This window comes from Scleropages formosus, chromosome 13, assembly GCF_900964775.1.
Source record: "Scleropages formosus chromosome 13, fSclFor1.1, whole genome shotgun sequence".
Taxonomy (NCBI): domain Eukaryota; kingdom Metazoa; phylum Chordata; class Actinopteri; order Osteoglossiformes; family Osteoglossidae; genus Scleropages; species Scleropages formosus.
In genome coordinates this window covers 23,020,526-23,037,372 of record NC_041818.1, presented here as the reverse complement: position 1 = coordinate 23,037,372, position 16,847 = coordinate 23,020,526, and the positions used below count along the sequence as shown (strand labels likewise).

Sequence of the window (16,847 nt, the reverse complement as noted above, 5' to 3'; positions counted from 1 at the left end):
CCCCGGAGACGCGGCGAGTTCGACTCATTTGCGGAACTGGCGTCGCTCCGAGATCTGACTGCAAGTTTGATTCGGATGACGGCACACGTCCATTATGTGTTATTAAGCTATTTAAGCGAGACAAATCACACATTCTTTCAGCGCTGGAACTTGGAGTCCCTTATTTCTTTTTAATGAGCTTTTCGCAGTTCCGACAATCCCGAAGCGCACACACACCACTGGTGTGTTTGGGCGTTATTATTAAAAGAAACCTCAAACGCACCACGCCGGCGCACACAGCCCATCGGAGAATGCAACCAGTTACGAGTCATGTGCTGTGTTTCCACACATGACTGGGGGTAGCTGATAGTGGTTAGAGCTGCTGACTTTGGACCCAAACTGGTCGCAGGTTCGAGTCCTACCTCTGGCAGTAGTACCCTTGAGCAAGGTGTTACCCAGAATTGCTCCAAGAAAATTACCCAGCTGAATGAATAAATGTAAATTGTGACTGACAAGATCCCTCCTAATTACAATGCAAGTCCCGCCCATTGAGTGGAGAAAACTGCCCGTGTGGTACCTACGGAGACACCCCCGTGAGCAAATCACAGCACTGCTAAAAAATCAGAACAAGTGCGTACAAGGCGTACCTGCCCCCTCGATAGTAACGTTCCTTTGGGGTCTTTGTTCAGCACAGTGTCCGGGAGCAGCAGGGGGCGTAGTGGTTACGGCTGCACCTTGCTCTTAAAAAACCAGGTTCAGATTCATCCTTGATCAGGGTGCTTACCCTAACCGACTCTAGTAAAATTACCAAGCTGTATAAATGGGCAAAACATGGAAAGTAGTGTAACAACGTAACGTGGACTACTTTTTTCAGAATAAAGTCCTTATAGTCATAAATACACCCAAGGGATACAAAGGAGTGCGGTGTGAATAACTGCTGGTATTGACAGAACGATTTAATGATGCAGTTTCTGGAAAAAGCAGGTTATGATATAATGATAAATCAAATCTGCCCAACAATTTCCACCGTATTTCTGCGAGAAGCACCGGAGCTGCCTGCTCTTGTCTCGCGCCTACTCCCAGCGTCATTGTGTATGAAACTCTTCTTGGTCTCCTTTCAGCGGCTTCATCAAAAATTGTCATTATGTGATGGCAAAAGCGAGTGGCTGCACCCCCCTAACCCCATACCTCTTTATCAGGTTTTTAAAGGCATTTTGTAGAATATAACATCTGATGCAGCCAACTTATGAAGGGACGGTAAAGGAGCGTTAAATCATGCTCTTTAAAACTTGCATTTTCGCAAGAGAGAATGGCTGGAACGCTTCTTTCATCGTGTTTCGAAAACAGTCAAAAACATTGGTTAAAAAGAGCAATACTCCACAGCAGTGGCCACGTCCACTGCAAAAATCCTTTAAAAGCCCAGAAAAACAGCCACTTTCTTGACTTGTGACCACGTCGTCTTGACCCGCGAAGCACCGCCACGAATCCGAGCCGCGCACCATGTCGGTCCCACAAAAACCGCATTTTACTCTGTTTGTACTCAACTGCGGTTCCGCTTCCGCGGCTCTCGCGCGTTCGCAATAAATATGTTCCACCGCTCAAACGGCTCGCCTCTCCTCCTCCTCCCTGCCATTTTCAATATAATTGACTGTTTCTGCCAATGCACTAGGCTGCGATCACAGGCTTCGAGGTTTACACATCTTCTCCCTCTTTCAGAAGAGATCAAATGAAACCAGCTATCTGGTACACTGCGTTTTCCCAGAAGGAAAATTGGGACCGCATGAATGTGGATTTCAATCGCAGGCCCGTATTTATCTTTCTCCCCCCGTCTGTTGTTTGATGTCGAAGCGCAGAGTAACATCTCACTTCTGCGGAGAAGGACGTTTTTCCCATCTTGCCGCACCCGGGCTGAAAGGTACCTCCGTTAATCGTTCATTAAACCTTCATTAAACCAAAAGCACATTTTCGCTCTTTTGTTGCTTGTTCCAAGCGCTCGGCCAAAGCACTCGAACCCAAAGCGGAGTCGTAATTCTCGACAGACTTTTTGCCGTTTGCGAATAAATGCCTTTGTGGTTTGCGTCGTGCCGGAGGTCAGTGAATGGAGCCCTTTGTGCGGAGAGGATGCTGGGTCCCCGCACAACTCCGGTCACCTGATGACGCCGCGGCATCCGTCGCCCCGAGTCCCGGCCCGACTTTTCCCAAAGAGACAAAGGGAGACAAAGGGACGGCGGGGTGTCCACGCACACAAGTGGAAACCCCATAAAAATGTGCACAGCAAGCTCCTTCAATTAAGAGAAAAGGGGGGGAAGAAGGGAGAGAATTCAGGACTCGGGGCGACGTCTTACATTCGCTGCTCGGCCCCTTTGTGGTCTCATCTGCGTCACATTGTTGCTCAGTCCCTGACTCCATCCATCAGTCAAACACGCTATTTATCTTATTTATTTTGTCCCGGGCGTCCGCACGCCCCGCCTCCCTTCTCCGCTTTCTTTCTCGGGTTAGGTATTTGGGCAGGCTGTCAGTTCCGCGGGGCTGCCTGAATGGGGTCGATGGGATGGATTCTCCCTGGACAGCATGTGACCCATCTGCTGCAAAGTCCTTTATGGACCCTTTCTCCCCTCTGTTTGTTTGTTTTTGTTTGTCTCGCTGAAAGCAGCACAAAGGCCACTTGAGAAGGCCGAGCCGCGGATTTATGAGCCGACATTCTATGGCACGAGGGAAAGGGCCACGCCTCCGCCAACCTTACATGTAAAATATGGAGCGCTGAATAAATTTCAAGTTAAATACACAAGACAACAGGTTTCGGAGACAGATTTAATCGATTAGCCTCGGAATTCCTGGCCATTCGGTTCCAGCGTGGCTCGGTCCGTGTAGAGTTCGCACGTTCTCACGTGTGTCCTCCTACAACACAAAGACGCGTGTTCCAGGTGAACCGGTGACTCTAAGGGTCGACCCCGCACTCGACCGGAAACCGCTGATGTATTTATAATCGTTCATTTATCTGGCACTTTTCTCCAAAGCAACTTACGCCGATTTACCCATTTGTGCCATTTTTACTGAAGCAATTTAAGGCAACTATCTCGCTAAAGGGCACTACAGCAGGAGGTGGGATTCAAACCTGTGACCACTGGAGCCAAAGGCAGTAGTGCTATCCACCACATACAACTTCAGGCATCCGGTTGAAATTTAATGACCTGTGTCGGACCCTGAGGACGGCGCTGGAAGGTGTGAACCGTGGGACCGTCGTGGTCCGGCAGGTCTGCGTTCACTCCCAGCAGACATGGGGTACTCCTGAGCTGGTGGTGGTAGGAGAGGCGGATCTCCAAGCGACTCCTTCGGACACTGACCCCCTCAGGCTGAACCGCCTTTACCGTTTCACTGTTTAGGTGTTCCGTGAGATGAGAAAGCGTGCCTTTTAAAACCCGATTATGGGGACCGTTAAAGTGCGCAACAGCGACCGCCACGATCACAAACAGCTACCTGAAACTTTCGGTGACACCATATCGGTCTCACCATAGGTACTGCCCCCGACCCACCCCGTTTGGGTCAAAGCCCAAAGGGGCTCCTGATTAAATATTAGATGGAGTGAACCCCCGCCGCCCATCCATCACCTGGCTGAAACGCGCGTGCGACACATTTGAGGTCGAGTTCCTGTCCCGAACCGCATTTCCAGTCCATTGAAGCTCCAGGACAAAGCCGCAGGCAGGACGCTTGTCCCTTCAGGCACCGCCTTGCGGGGGAGACACCCCCGGTCTCTTCCTGCCATTCTGCTCCTCACAGAGGGAGACAGAGGAGTTGGGGGGGGGGGGCAACATTAGGCTTCAACCGTGACGCCATAGCACGTTACCCTGCATTTGAGCCCAGGCGGTCTGCCTCCAGGCCAGAGGACAGGACCAGTAAGGCCAATAAGAAGGTCCTGCCTCAGCAGCCAATATGATGGCGATGAGCGACTGGTCTCAAGAGAGCTAGAGGAAAACAGCAGATGGAGTAGTGGTTAGAGCAGCTGCTGTGGCCTCAAAGGACACTGGTTCGAATCCCCACCACTGGCTTCAGGACCTTTAATTGGGGTACTTACCCTGAACTGATACAGTAAAAATTCCCCAACGGTGTCAATCACAGTAAGTAGTTAACAATGTAGTAGTAACAGTGTAAGTCACAGTATAGCGGATAATTGTAAATGACAGCCATGCTGAAGTGAGAGCTTTTATTGGACAATTTCAGGTAGCATTTAATTAAGGGGAAATTGTCTTTGCTTCTCAAAAAATTGGGTTCCCACTTGCATGAGGGTTGACTCAGTCTGGCTGGATTAGCGGACGATCGCGATTCGATGCTTTCAAAGCAATATTTTTAGAAAACTTTCAGAAATTCAAATTCGCATATGAACGGGTGGGCGCAGGACTCGTGTTGCACATTTTTTTTTCGTCACGTTGCTGACAGGCTGCTCGCGTTTTTCTTCTCCGCTCCTCTGCTCCTCCGCTGCGCGCCTCTGTTGTGATGCTGGAGCACCACAGAGTCGGTAGCTGTCGACTTTGGGAGAGCGCCAGCTCCGCTCGCCGAGCTCAGCTGCCCGACACAGCCGGCACTCGGGGGGAAGGGAGGGCACGTTTCTTTAAAAGAACCCCATATATGTTTCGAGCTTCCGGAAACTTTTCTTCTCCAGCGATGCTCCAGGTGTCCAGTGGAGACGTCTCACATGATGCACGTTGTTTTCATACGTTATTATTAACTTATTTCACTGATACCTTTTCCTAAAGCAGCTTAGAATGTCATGTTTGGACACTAAGCTACTTACAATGATTTACCTATTTATAGAGCAAGGTAATTTTGACCATAGCAGTTCAGGGTGAGTACCTTGATCAAGGGTATTGCAGCCGAAGCGGGGATTCAAACCCAGAACCTTTCAATTCCGAGCTGACGGCTTTGACCACTGCTTGCTGTCCACATACAAAGGTGGATATTTTGAACATTCATCAAGTTTCATAGAACGAAAGTGAAATCGGTGTCAAAGAAATCAGTGTCACATTTTTCATACCATCTTGGGAATCTGGCGTCTTTTGCTTTTCCTCTTAACCAGAAACAACGTTAGTCTCACAAGTTCCTCTTCTGATGTCTAAACCAAGAGCTGTTGGGTCAAATGTGCTGCTCCTTAACAACCACTCTCCATACCAGTTACCCCTGGCTACTTCACCGCGTACCACGGTAACGCCTATCACCCATGTACCTCCCGCCACGGACTCCCTTCATGTAATCGACAGTAAGGATGTCAAGAATGTAGTAAATATGCTGAGCCCACGTGAATTACCAATCCTGCACAACGGTCCTGAAAAAGCTGGGTTCGAATCCCCCTCCTGCTACAGTACCCTGAACTGATAAAGTAAGATTACAAATGGGTAAATCATCATAAAGTAGCTTAACGTTGTATGCAGAAAAGAGTCCGCAAAATGAATTCATAACAATCATTATCATCCCCATAATATCTGCAAGAAGCTGTGCGTTTTATTATATACGGTATATTATACTAAAAGTGAGCCACCTTCACTGGTCGCTGCTAAAAGCGTTTGTTGTCGTGCAGAGTAAGAAGCGACGGATCTAAAGACCAGGACCAAACCCGTTATTTTTCACCGTGATGAATTCGCACCAAATGCGGTCGACTCTTACCACGGTACATGTCGAACTGGGGCCCTGAAGGTCCCTTGCGTGTAAGTCTGCACGGTGCCTTCATCCTCGCCTCCATAGTTCACACGAACTCACGTGAGGGAAGGCAAGATGGCAGCAAAGGTGACCTTTGACCTCTGAAAACAAAAACCCTCCGCAATTTGTCCATGGCTGTTGAAAGGAGGAGGACGGTGACTTTATCGCGTCGTGTCTCTCTCTCACTCTTTAAGGGAAATGTTAAATGCAAAAGTGAAAATTGGGAACGGCTCCAAAACAGAGCGGAGGTGCAAAAACATTTTTTGGATGATCTCCATATAGCACAAGCTGTGTTTTTTTTTTTTTTTTTTTTTTTGGTGGGGGGTAAAACACCATCTTGTTAGCCGGTCCATCGCCGTCACCGAAACAAACCCGTCATTTCTCACCATGATGAATTCGTAGCAAATTCAAGACGAAACTTAAAACAAACAGCTCCACGGCGGACAATGGCGGCCGCGCCGCTAATTTGTTTTTAAAGGCGGGTTTATGCGGCGCTGGCTGCCCGCGACCTTCGCCTCTCGCCCTTTATTCCCGTTTAAAGGGGAGCAGAAAGAAGCTGTACGGAGGGTAAAAAATGGATTGCCTCTATTTGTTAATCTTTCTTTATATATCATTTCATGCGACTGGACCTGTTTCTCTCCCTTTCACCCTGGAAAGAAAGAAGAAAAAGTTTGTCAGGCCCTGTTCCTTTTGTGGCGCTCTTTCTTCTCCCCTCTTTTTATACTTCCCTCCTAATCCCAGTCATGCATGAGCGATCAGTTGTGTCCTGTTGTTTCGCCGTTCTGCTAGTTTTAAATCAGTGGGATTCTGCCTTTGTTCGCGCTCTTTGCCAAACACAGAAAAGGTAAGGCGCGGGAAGGGTAATAAAACTCCTCTGTGGACCGGCTCCTTTGTGTTCCGGCCTCGTCTCTTTTTTTTCCTCTGCAGCCATAACAGTGACTGTAATTAAGGGGGACTGTAGCTGTGATGTTGCGCTCGCCTGCGCTCCGCCGGCACCCGGGCCGCCCTTTCGGAGAGTTCAAAGCGCGCTTTCCGGCGTCCGGCGGTCCGGCCGAAACCGCGAGCGTCCCCGGGGGGGGGCGACGTCGACGACACGGCCCGTCCATTGAAGTGTGTCGGCTTAAAATTTCTTCTAAAATTTTATTAGCGGTCAGCGAGACCGCGAGGCGCTTTTCCGGGGAGTAAAAATGCGAGGAAAAAGGTGGAGAACGCTGCGGAAAGACGGGGCAGTGACTTTGATTGTCTTCTTCTATCTGGAATGCCCGCGAGGGCCAGGCAGCCACGGGCACCCCTAGAGCTTTATTTTCCACTCTTGCCTTTCGGTTGGGAGTTTTTTTGTTTTCCTTTCCTCCTGTGGCCAGTTGGCTTAACTTTACGGCTTTAATAATTAATACAGTTATTGTAGCGATTTACCGTATCGTCAGTCTTTCATCTGTTAAGTCTCCTGATCCTTTGTTCATAACTCTGTGTCTATAAGAATAAGTTGAATTGAACTGAATTCCCCATCTGCGGGAAATTCGACAGAGTAAAACCCAGTATTAAAGGTAATAACAGCGACCGATCCGCTAAAGCCTTGTGGCTTTATGTGTTGCGGTGTTCTGGGGGTTTGGGCTGTGTTTATTTTGTACACAATACATAATAACTGATATTTAAATCCTGTCCCCGAAAAACACATCCCCACCTGCACAGCTTATTATAATAATTAGGAAGAACATGAGTCTGCACTATGATGCTCGTGCCCAGTTCTTATAGTCGTGAATAAACAAACATTTTGTTGACAAAGAACAAACCTGTTGAATTCACATGGGAGCCATTAAAAACATCCCAAAGCAGCAATAAAATCTCTGGTGTCTCCTTGTCCAAACACTGTAAAAGACAAAAAATGATTACTGTGTGTTTCGCGGCATGACTTTATTTGTCATCCCGGTGTCCCCCACGGCATTGAAAACGGCGAAAAGCAGGAGTGTCGGTGAACAATATGGAGTGTGTGAAACGCACACAATGAGATAGATGTGTGTTACTGGGGAGGTTCCTGTGACTGTAAGTGCGTCGATCGCCGGCTGACCATCTGTGCGCGGTGAGGACACTAAAGGTGCGCTCCCATTTGGGCGTTGGTGGTCATCAGGAGCGCCCCTCTGTGTCCGGCGCTTTCCGCACGCCGAGCGCTAACCGGGCTGTCGAGGGCGCTGTTCCAGGGAGGAGGTCATTGTTCACAGAAGGGTCTCCGGTCTGCGCGGCTGTCGGGCTTCATTAAAAGCGTTCAGGGGGTGAGGGCTGCCATGAAGCTGGGGGCGGGGTGGGGGGTGGAAGCTCGGCGCTACTACACAGGAAATTATGATGGCAAACGTTTTCAACGTGAAGCCCAGTGCGCCGTTCTCCCCACACACACACAAACACGCGCGCCCCTCCCTCGGCTCTGCGGACGCTCGGCACTACAAAGCGAGCTCGCCCGTGGGCACCTGACAGGGCCGCAATCGGAGCGGACAGCCGCATCATCCCGGCTCTCGGTCCAGCAGGGCGGCGCACAAGCGCCCATTGTCCCCGGCGAAGGCAGGATTATCGGGGGTCTTCAAGCCAATTGATTTTCATGTGAGAACAAAGAGGGCCAGTGGACAGGGCAGATTTGGGAGATTTTTCTGGGGGGTGTGGAAGGGCATAGCGCCCCCACTCACACAGCCGGGTGCACTGGGAAAAGAGACATTCCGCAAACGCTGACACCGCGGACCACCTCTCTTGTTATCAGGAGCAGGAACCTGATGACAAATAAAGACAAGGGGAGAAGGACAGAAACATGGGTTGGGGGGGTCAAGTGGAAATAAAGCCAAATTTAATAAGAGCAGGGGGCGTAGTGGTTGTAACGTCACCTACCACTCGAAGGAGATGAGTTTGAATCCCCGCTGTAGCACTCTTGATCAAGGTACTTATCCTGATTAGATACAGTAAAATTGCCCAGCTGTACAAATAGGTAAATCAGTGTAAGTAGCTTAGTGTACAAATGTAACATTGACAGTCGCCTTGGAGAAAAGTGTCAGATACCTGATGGCTCATAATTTTTCCATCTGAATCGTGCGCGTGCAGCAAGCTGGGACCCGCCGTTGCAAGGCAGGTGTTCGGGGTACGACCTGCATCAGACGCCTGTGTTCTTGACCCAGGGCATGAGACGCGACGGGGGGGGTGGTGTCTCCTTTTTCGGGGACAATGTCAGGCCAAATGTGATGAGTCGATTGGAAGGGGACCAGGGGTGAGAGATGAAAGGGCCGTGGCGCTCAGATAATCCCGGATCCACCCGTCCGCCCGCTCTATTTGCATATGGCTGGCAGAGCCGTGCGGAGCGGCTGTGCTGCCCGGTAACGTCCGTTCGTGTCAAAAAGAAGCGATTGACCCTGGATTCCCCAAATTCCAAAAAATTTGGCACTCTTCTCTCGATGACGGCCTGGAAATGTGTGATGGCTCACGAGGTAAACATTGCAAGTGGGGATGCAAATATACTATGTGCATCAAATGATCTCGGCCCACGGGCTCCTGCTGTACTGGCTGCCCTCCCCTCCACCCCCTGCTATCATCAGTCAATCCAAATAGGTCTCGGAGGGCCTGGGGGTTCAGCACTGACCGGCGACTTCATTATAGGTATTATTGATGGGGGAGGGGTGAGACCCTTCCTTTCACCCCTCCAGGAACACTTGGGTCTATCCAATCAGGTACAGTAATTCTCCCCGAGGGCCTGGACAAGCTGTGGTCACTTGAGAAAGTCGTCACTCTCGTCCTCTCTGCCTCGCTCAGATCCAGGGGGGCAGTTCATACAGCTGGCTTTATTTTTTTATTTATTTACGTAATCTGTTTTTGTCCCCCCCAACACACACACACACACACACACACACACACACACACACACACACTCTCACATCTCGTCTTTTTCCAACAGGCCCTTTGATGTGCTCCCTTTCTCCGCATGGGACGCTGGCGGATCCCGCTGCCCGCCTGGCTTTCATTTGTCCAGCTGGGGGTTAGAGGTTAGGGTCCAGAAGTCCGCATCTTTGGACGCCCTACCTCCTCTGGCGGAGAAGAGTGACCTCCGAGCCCCGAGGGGGGAGATGCTGACGGAGACTCCAAATGCACAAGGCCTTTTGAAGTGCCACGTTTTTCCTCCTCCCAGAGTGGCTAATTAGCAACAGCGGCTAAATGTTTGGCTGTGAAAGGGAGCGGCGAGTGTCGCGGGCGGCACCGAGCGCTGCATGTGTTCACTGTAGGGTTGGGGGGGGTGTGGACGCAGACAGATTTGGCTCGTGGGCCAGATGGACACAGCAGTCCGTCGTACGCGCTCGGGAGACAGATCCTGGACCAAACGGGGCTCGGGGGTCACGCAGGTCACACAGGTGGCATAGAGCTTAAAGACCCGGACAGGAAGCTGCAGTGGGAGTTGTACCCTTAAGCAACGTGCTTTAACAGCATTAGGTGGCACAGTGCTTAGAGAGATCTCCTTGCGTTCAAAGAACCCAGGTTCGAACACCCCCTCCCACTGCAATACCTTGCAATATGGTACTTACCCTGAGCAGATACAGTAAAAACGACCCTGTTATATAAATGGGTAAATCAGTGTAACACGCTTAGTGTACAAAGCTGACATCGTGAGTCACTCTTGAAATAAAGTGTCGGAAAATGAACGAAGGATAACATTAAAAGAACCTGTATGAAGTGAGTCACTTGCGAATTGTTCACCATTCCATACAGAGGAGTCTGTCCTCACTTGGAGAGGACAGCGAAAACTGCCAGGCAGCAGGTGGCGAAACAGTTAAGCAGCTGTTAAAAAACAGCCCTGCACTTGAACCCTCTGTAAAATGTTCCACTAAAACAGCGAGCAGCGATAAAAGCACTCTCTTATAGGAGTCGTTCATTTTAAAAAAAAAATCACAAGTCATCACCAGCTGGAATGGGGGACACCTGAAAGGTGAGAGGTCACGGTCTTCTCCACCGGACACGTGCGTGAGCAGGCGCAGCAGAGCTCGACTCTCGGGCTACCAAATTCCGTACGTTTCAATCACGGGAGGGCTGCGTTTCTGCGGCACGGGCGCCAAATGCGAAGCGGCGATCGCTCGGGAGCGTCGCTCTGTCCGAACGGTCACACGCAGAAACGTCAATCTCATTTAGAGGCAGCAAAAATGTCTTGCAGTGGATGCGGTCGCAACCCCCCCCAAAAAATAGAGAGGAAATGAACACTAAGCCGCTTCCAACATCGTAAACGCATTCAGGCTTTTTTAACAGCTGCACATTTCGGTCATTAGGTCATTTTCGATCCTCGACCAATTATAAACTTTAATTCATTACACTTTTGATTTGCTGCTCCGCGGGTCCTCGGTTAAAAAAAAAAAAGAGAGAGAGAAGGGAAAGAAAACATTAATTGCCGGTTCGCCGGAGAAACAAAAGCCATTAGCGCGTCGCGGTTTTTATTGAGCCGAGCGCACATTTTTGGCAGGAGCGTAACCTTCAAAGAGACGCAAGCACATTTAATTCATTCGACGTTGGAGACCGGCCCAGGGTTGTAAAACAGAGCAGTGATCTGCGCTCTCGTAAACAATACAAACCAAAGGAAAAGATCTCTAACAGGAGTCTTGAGAGGATATAAAAGCGCGGGCGTTCGGAGTGATTTTATGTTTCAGACAAAACGAGCAAAGAGAGCTGGAGGCCAGGAGACTCATTACAACCTTACAGCGATAAGCAAGTTCCTGGGCGCTGCCATCACACGTCCTTCGAATTGCTTTACGTGTCGGCAGCACGCTAGTTTAGCGATATAATGGCAATGAATAAGCGAAATAGCGCTTTGCTCGGCTCTGTCCTTCCAGCACAGGCCTTCTGGTTATGTATGTGTGTGTGTGTGTGTGAGCCAGAGAAAAAGCAGTGTATGGACCTCATTAAGGCCACATGACTGACAACGGGCTGCTCCTGGAGCTCATTTCCCCCTCTTTCCACCTTAGACAGGAGCCCAGAGCGGAGCGTTCGTCGCCCGGCACCCCTCACGCCGCTCTGGATTTATCGCGGCGTGGAAAAATCTGCTCCTTCCTCCTTCTCTCTCCCGCTTACAGCTTCCCTCCGCCTTGGCTGGAAGAACTAATAAAGTCTGCTTGTTTCACTTTGTGGCAGCAGTAAAACTTCCCTTTGCTCCCGCCTCGAACCCGGGGTCCCCTCCATGAGAAAGCAGACATGTTTAAGGCCCAGCATGGGAATGTGAAATCGGAGAACACGGGCATTCCACGGTCAGTAGGGAAGATGAACATCATCTGGGTACCGGTGGCAGACACTCGAGCTCCGCCGTTCTTTACAGAACTCGCTGTAGTAGAGCGAGAGAGCGATAGAGAAAGAGAGAAAGAGAGAGAGAGAGAGAGAGAGAGAGAGAGAGAGAGAGAGAGCAACAGCTATAAATCAGCTAAAGGAGACAAAGCAAAACTTTACGCTTCAGAATATATTAACATTAGAAACAAACTGCCTTAATTAATATGTACAGTTTCCAGCATCACTTTATACTTCATAATGTAAGGCTGTTACATCCCTTGCAGCAGGTGGCATGGTGGTTAGAGCTCTTCCTGCCGTACCGTTGACCATGGTATTTCACCCTACAGTAAAAATGGGTAAATCACTGTAAGTAGCGTAGTGTACAAACTGGTGAACAGCATCAGCTACATGACTAAATGGTAGTTATAAACACAAACTGCGGTTTGTTTTGGGTCCTTTATGATTGGTGAAATGTCACTACATCAATACAAGCCCCCCAAGGGCCATGACCACCACTCCCCAAAAATGTACCCTAACTGGGGTCCCCGTCTCTCCAAATAAGTAAATGTCACTCCCTGAGCCCAGCTTGAAGTCCAGGTTCCAGCAGAGGACCTGGTCCAAAAAGGTAAATGATGGACCTGTTTGGGGCACAACACTCATCATCATCATCATCATCATTTGCCCCAGAGTAAACAAAAGAGTAAACAAGTTGTTCTTCCTCATGTGGATGAATCTGGACTCCAAATATGTGTGTCTCCCGCATTGGGGCCTCTCGTTTTGCACCCCTCCCCCTAAAAAAAAGCAACCAGGCAGCCGTGTCACGCACGGTCCCGCTGCGGTCATATCCTCATGGCAGTAAAACGGTGCTAAGTTGATGAGGAGTGCGTTAAATCACGACATGAGCTGAAAGAAGGGGGTGTTTCTGTGTTCGACTTCCTCCACGGGTCCCGCTTGCGCGCTCGCACCCTGGCTCCGCACCCCGCGCTGTTGCTCACACCCCCTCTGCGGAGCTACTGGCGCAGCGACGGTCCCGCTCCGAGCGCAGAGTCGGCGGAGGCACAGTGGGGGACATCCACACAAATTATGCCCATAAAACTTGCAAAGCCTGGAAAATATTTTAATGGCTTCGGCACATTCTTAGCAAACAGCGAGCCGCGTGTGAGGGCCCGGCCGGCCCCCGCTCGCTCGCGCTCGGCCCCGTTATTGGCGGAGGGGAAGGAAAAGTGCGAGGACGGTTGTAAACGGGCGAGATGACGAGGCGACGGGTCGTAATTCGCCGAGACCTGATGGGGAAGGTGCTGCTCCGACGCGGCAAGAAGGAGGAAGTACAACACGGGCCGCCGCGCCCTGCAGACATAAAGCGGGCCGCGAGCAGACTCCAGGGCCTCGACCCCCCAGCCCTGGCGCAGAAAACAACACGCACAGCAGGAATGTGGGACATTCCATCCCTACACAGCTAACAGAGAGGATGATGGTGACTGTTACTGAATTATTTACTAAGTAAAATTTAGTTTAATGGTGTGATACTCATGGAATCCACCAATCCATCATCAAGTCAGGTCCAGAGTCTATTCAGGAAGCACAGGGTGCGAGACAGAGTACACCCTGAAGAGGATCACAGTTCATCACATGGCAATCACACACTCCCTCAGAGACACACACACACACACACACACACACACACACATAAAGCAATTTCGAGTCACCAATCCACCTGAGACATATCTATCTTTGGCCTGAGGGAGGAAACCAGAGCACCTGGAGGAAATCCAAATGAACACGTATCCTAGGAGCCATCGTGGAATATGGCAAAATGCACCAATTTTACTGTCCCAGCACTACTCGCTGCACCACCCATTCCTATAAAGCTAAAGAAGCAATACCATGGTAATGCATGTCCAGCTGGTTTTCCTGAAGTGAGAAGCAGTGATTTTCCAGGAATAAGTTTCCTTCTCAAAAGGCTCCCTCATTCGAAATGACCGCAAGCCGCCTCGCCAATCGCGGCTCAGGTCCACGTTTAGCACGGTTTTACCTTTTGATCCATTAAAATATTGGTATTTGCTAATTAGAAGAAGGATTTAAGGAACCCGTTCCTTTCTGCCCCACTAAGACGCACCTCGCTGGTAATTTCCTCACGTTAGTGTGAATAGCCGAGAGAGTGGTTGCGCGTCACATCTCGGCGACGCCTCATTACACACCGATATCCAGAAGCCATTAAATCTACCAGCATGGGACAATACCCCTCCGCAGGAACTAGGATTTCATCACCCGCCATAATATACATGTTAATGTCAAGTTTGGTGGCAATAATTGCGTGTAAGGGGAAAAGGGAGAGAGCTCGGCTCGCGCGTCGGTCTCCGCCTGAGAGTGCCGCGTACCGCGGTAATGAAATGATTATCCCGCTAGGAGGAGAGGCGGTTGGTGGCCCGTGCCGCGTTTCCACGCCTAGACGGCACAGACACTGGGCCCCGGGCTACTTAACTGAATAAATCCTCCTTCTTTTTATAACTAAATAATGGCAAAAAGAATAAGTTGTGCAGAGCAGAGGCGGAGAGCGCAGGACGAGTGGTTAATGTAGGATAATGGGAACGTGTGTCAGGACACCCCGGAGCTGGAGTAACTTGTTTAATCTGCGTAGTTTCAGTGGCCCAGCAAAGAATTCACCACTGCAACATACTGAGGGTTAAAGCAGTAAAGCGCAGTGCAATGGGCCAGGTGGGGTCGGGTTCCGGGTCGCGGTTGAGGGCGCATCCTGGAAGTTCAAATCTCCCGTAGAGGATCCCGTATTTTCCTTAAAACAATGAACCCAGAGAGTTGAAATATGAACTTCAGGAGCAGCATGGAACGAGTAATCGAGATCATCTGCTTCCCGCACGTTTCTTTTTTTCCCCCCTCTCTTTTTTTTGTTTGTAAGGGGTGAGGGGGCCCTTTCTGCTTCTCTCCAATTTTCCAAATTGAACTCATTTACTCACTCGAGGGGAAGCACTTTTTCAGTTAGGGAGCGATGGGCAGAGAGGGGAAGAGCGCGACAGAAAAGCCATTTAGAACAGTCACGTTTGAGGTGGGGAATAAATACCCCGGATCCAGCCAAAGTGTCTTCATTTTGACTCGAGCGCTGGAGCTACGCCGTTACCATGGCAACGGAGCACCCGGCTGCTGCGACCGTCCCAGCTGTTGGAAGGGTTTTTTTTTTTTTCTCGGCGCGTATTGAAGCTGCCTCCTTGCTGTGTTCACCATTCAGGCTCCAGAATAGGGTCCCGGCTAATCCGTGAAAGTTGCCGCGCTGGCTCTGAAGCGGCGTCCGGGCCCCTTTTCCCACTGAATCGGGTCCCTGAGGGTGGTGGGCCGGGGGTTGGGGGGGGGGGATTTCCGCGCTCTGCTTCGCACACGATTGGTCTCTACCGTGGTAGCCTCCCCCCACACCCCACCCTGCTCCCCTCCCTGCTGGGCATGGACCCTCCCCACGCCTCCCACTCACAACCCCCGAGCCAAACCCCCTTTGCTGTGCTGAAAGACGTGGGGGTAATCGGCTTCTCCCCCAGCAGCGTAATTACAGCCTATGGGGTGGTGACTCACCGCTGATGGGGAGCTGCCTCCCGGGTCCCAGGTTTCCAGGCGACAGCACCCAGGGATGCCACCTCGGGCAGGAACCCAGGCATGGGCACCCCAAGGCACACAATGCGGAGGATGGGGGGGGGGGGGATCCAGGCACCCAGCCCCCTTTCAAGGCCCAGCCTCCATCCCCCAGCTTTAGCCCCACCCTGGACAGCGATGATGTGTTCATCGTGGGGCAGTGTGGAGCACGGAGCGCTTCGATGTGCCTGTTCCACCAACGGTTCTCATGCGTGAGGTCAGAGGTCACGAGTCATGTTATCCCATAGATGCGCTGCCAATCTGAATGCACCCGATGTGGAAAATATCTGGTGTCCCTTCAGCCTCAAAAAGTGTGAAGGGGTAAGGTGGCCCCCAACTCCTTCTTTACCTCCATTAAAACCACGCACGCACGCAGATTGTCTGAACCGCTTGTCCCATACAGGGTCACAGGGAGCAGGAGTCTAACCCGGCAGCACAGCGCGTATAGCCGGAGGGGGAGGGGACACACCCAGGGCGGGACGCCAGTCCGTCGCAAGGCACCCCAGGTGGGACTCAACCCGCCACTGCGCCACCGCACCACCGCACCCCCACCCCATTAAAACCGTGAACAACTAAAACAAACACCACACAGATCTTTCGCAACTCAATACAGCCGCGGGAATCACCGCAGACGCAGGTAGACACAGGGGCAGTAAGTACACGCCGCAGTTATCGCCACCACCTTGGGCTGGAGAGACGCAGGTCTGAATCCCACCTCCTTGCCATAGTTCCCTTGAGCGAGGTGTTTACCCCAGTAAAAGATACCCAGCTGCACAAATGGGTGAATCATTGTAAGAAGGTTTGGGGAGAAGCCTCAGATAAGTGATTAAACCAGTCGCGAGATAATAAAGAAATTAAAAATCCAACAAGCCACCGGTGTGCATCAGTGTCCACTGGTCCATTAGCAGCACAGCACTACTAACGGTCGTCGCACAGGGGTTTGCCGAGTACGTGGAGGACCGCGCCCTTGGCAGCCTGGTCCAATATGGCTGAACGTGGCGAGACGCCCGTCCAGCGTCCGCAAAGCCAGGCGCTCGTTCATGAAACGGACACTTGACTTCTGTTTCTTTCCGCTTCTTTTCCTCTTCCGCATTTTTTATGTTATCTTTTCAAGTCAGGTGGCAGTGTCCTGCAGGCCCCTTCATCGCGCGCCACACGCCGTCACGGCCGATCAAAAGACGCATCCTCGCTTACATCTCGAGACGATGGGGGAAGAGGCGACGGCGCCTCGGACCGCGACGGCAACGGACCAGAAGGGGGCGCACCGCTCTCTCTTTACTCCG

The 16,847-nt window shown here is 51.0% G+C and overlaps 1 long non-coding RNA gene across 2 annotated transcripts in view; it reads right to left on the bottom strand.

Moving 5' to 3' along the window:
- Positions 1–9,515: 9,515 nt before the first annotated feature.
- The window catches only part of LOC108922990 (uncharacterized), a 54,385-nt gene continuing 47,053 nt past the window's right edge, over positions 9,516–16,847 (bottom strand). For both annotated transcript variants that reach the window (XR_001965174.2, XR_001965175.2), the window contains exon 5: positions 9,516–11,989. This is a non-coding gene — a long non-coding RNA (uncharacterized LOC108922990). The remainder of the gene's footprint in view (positions 11,990–16,847) is intronic.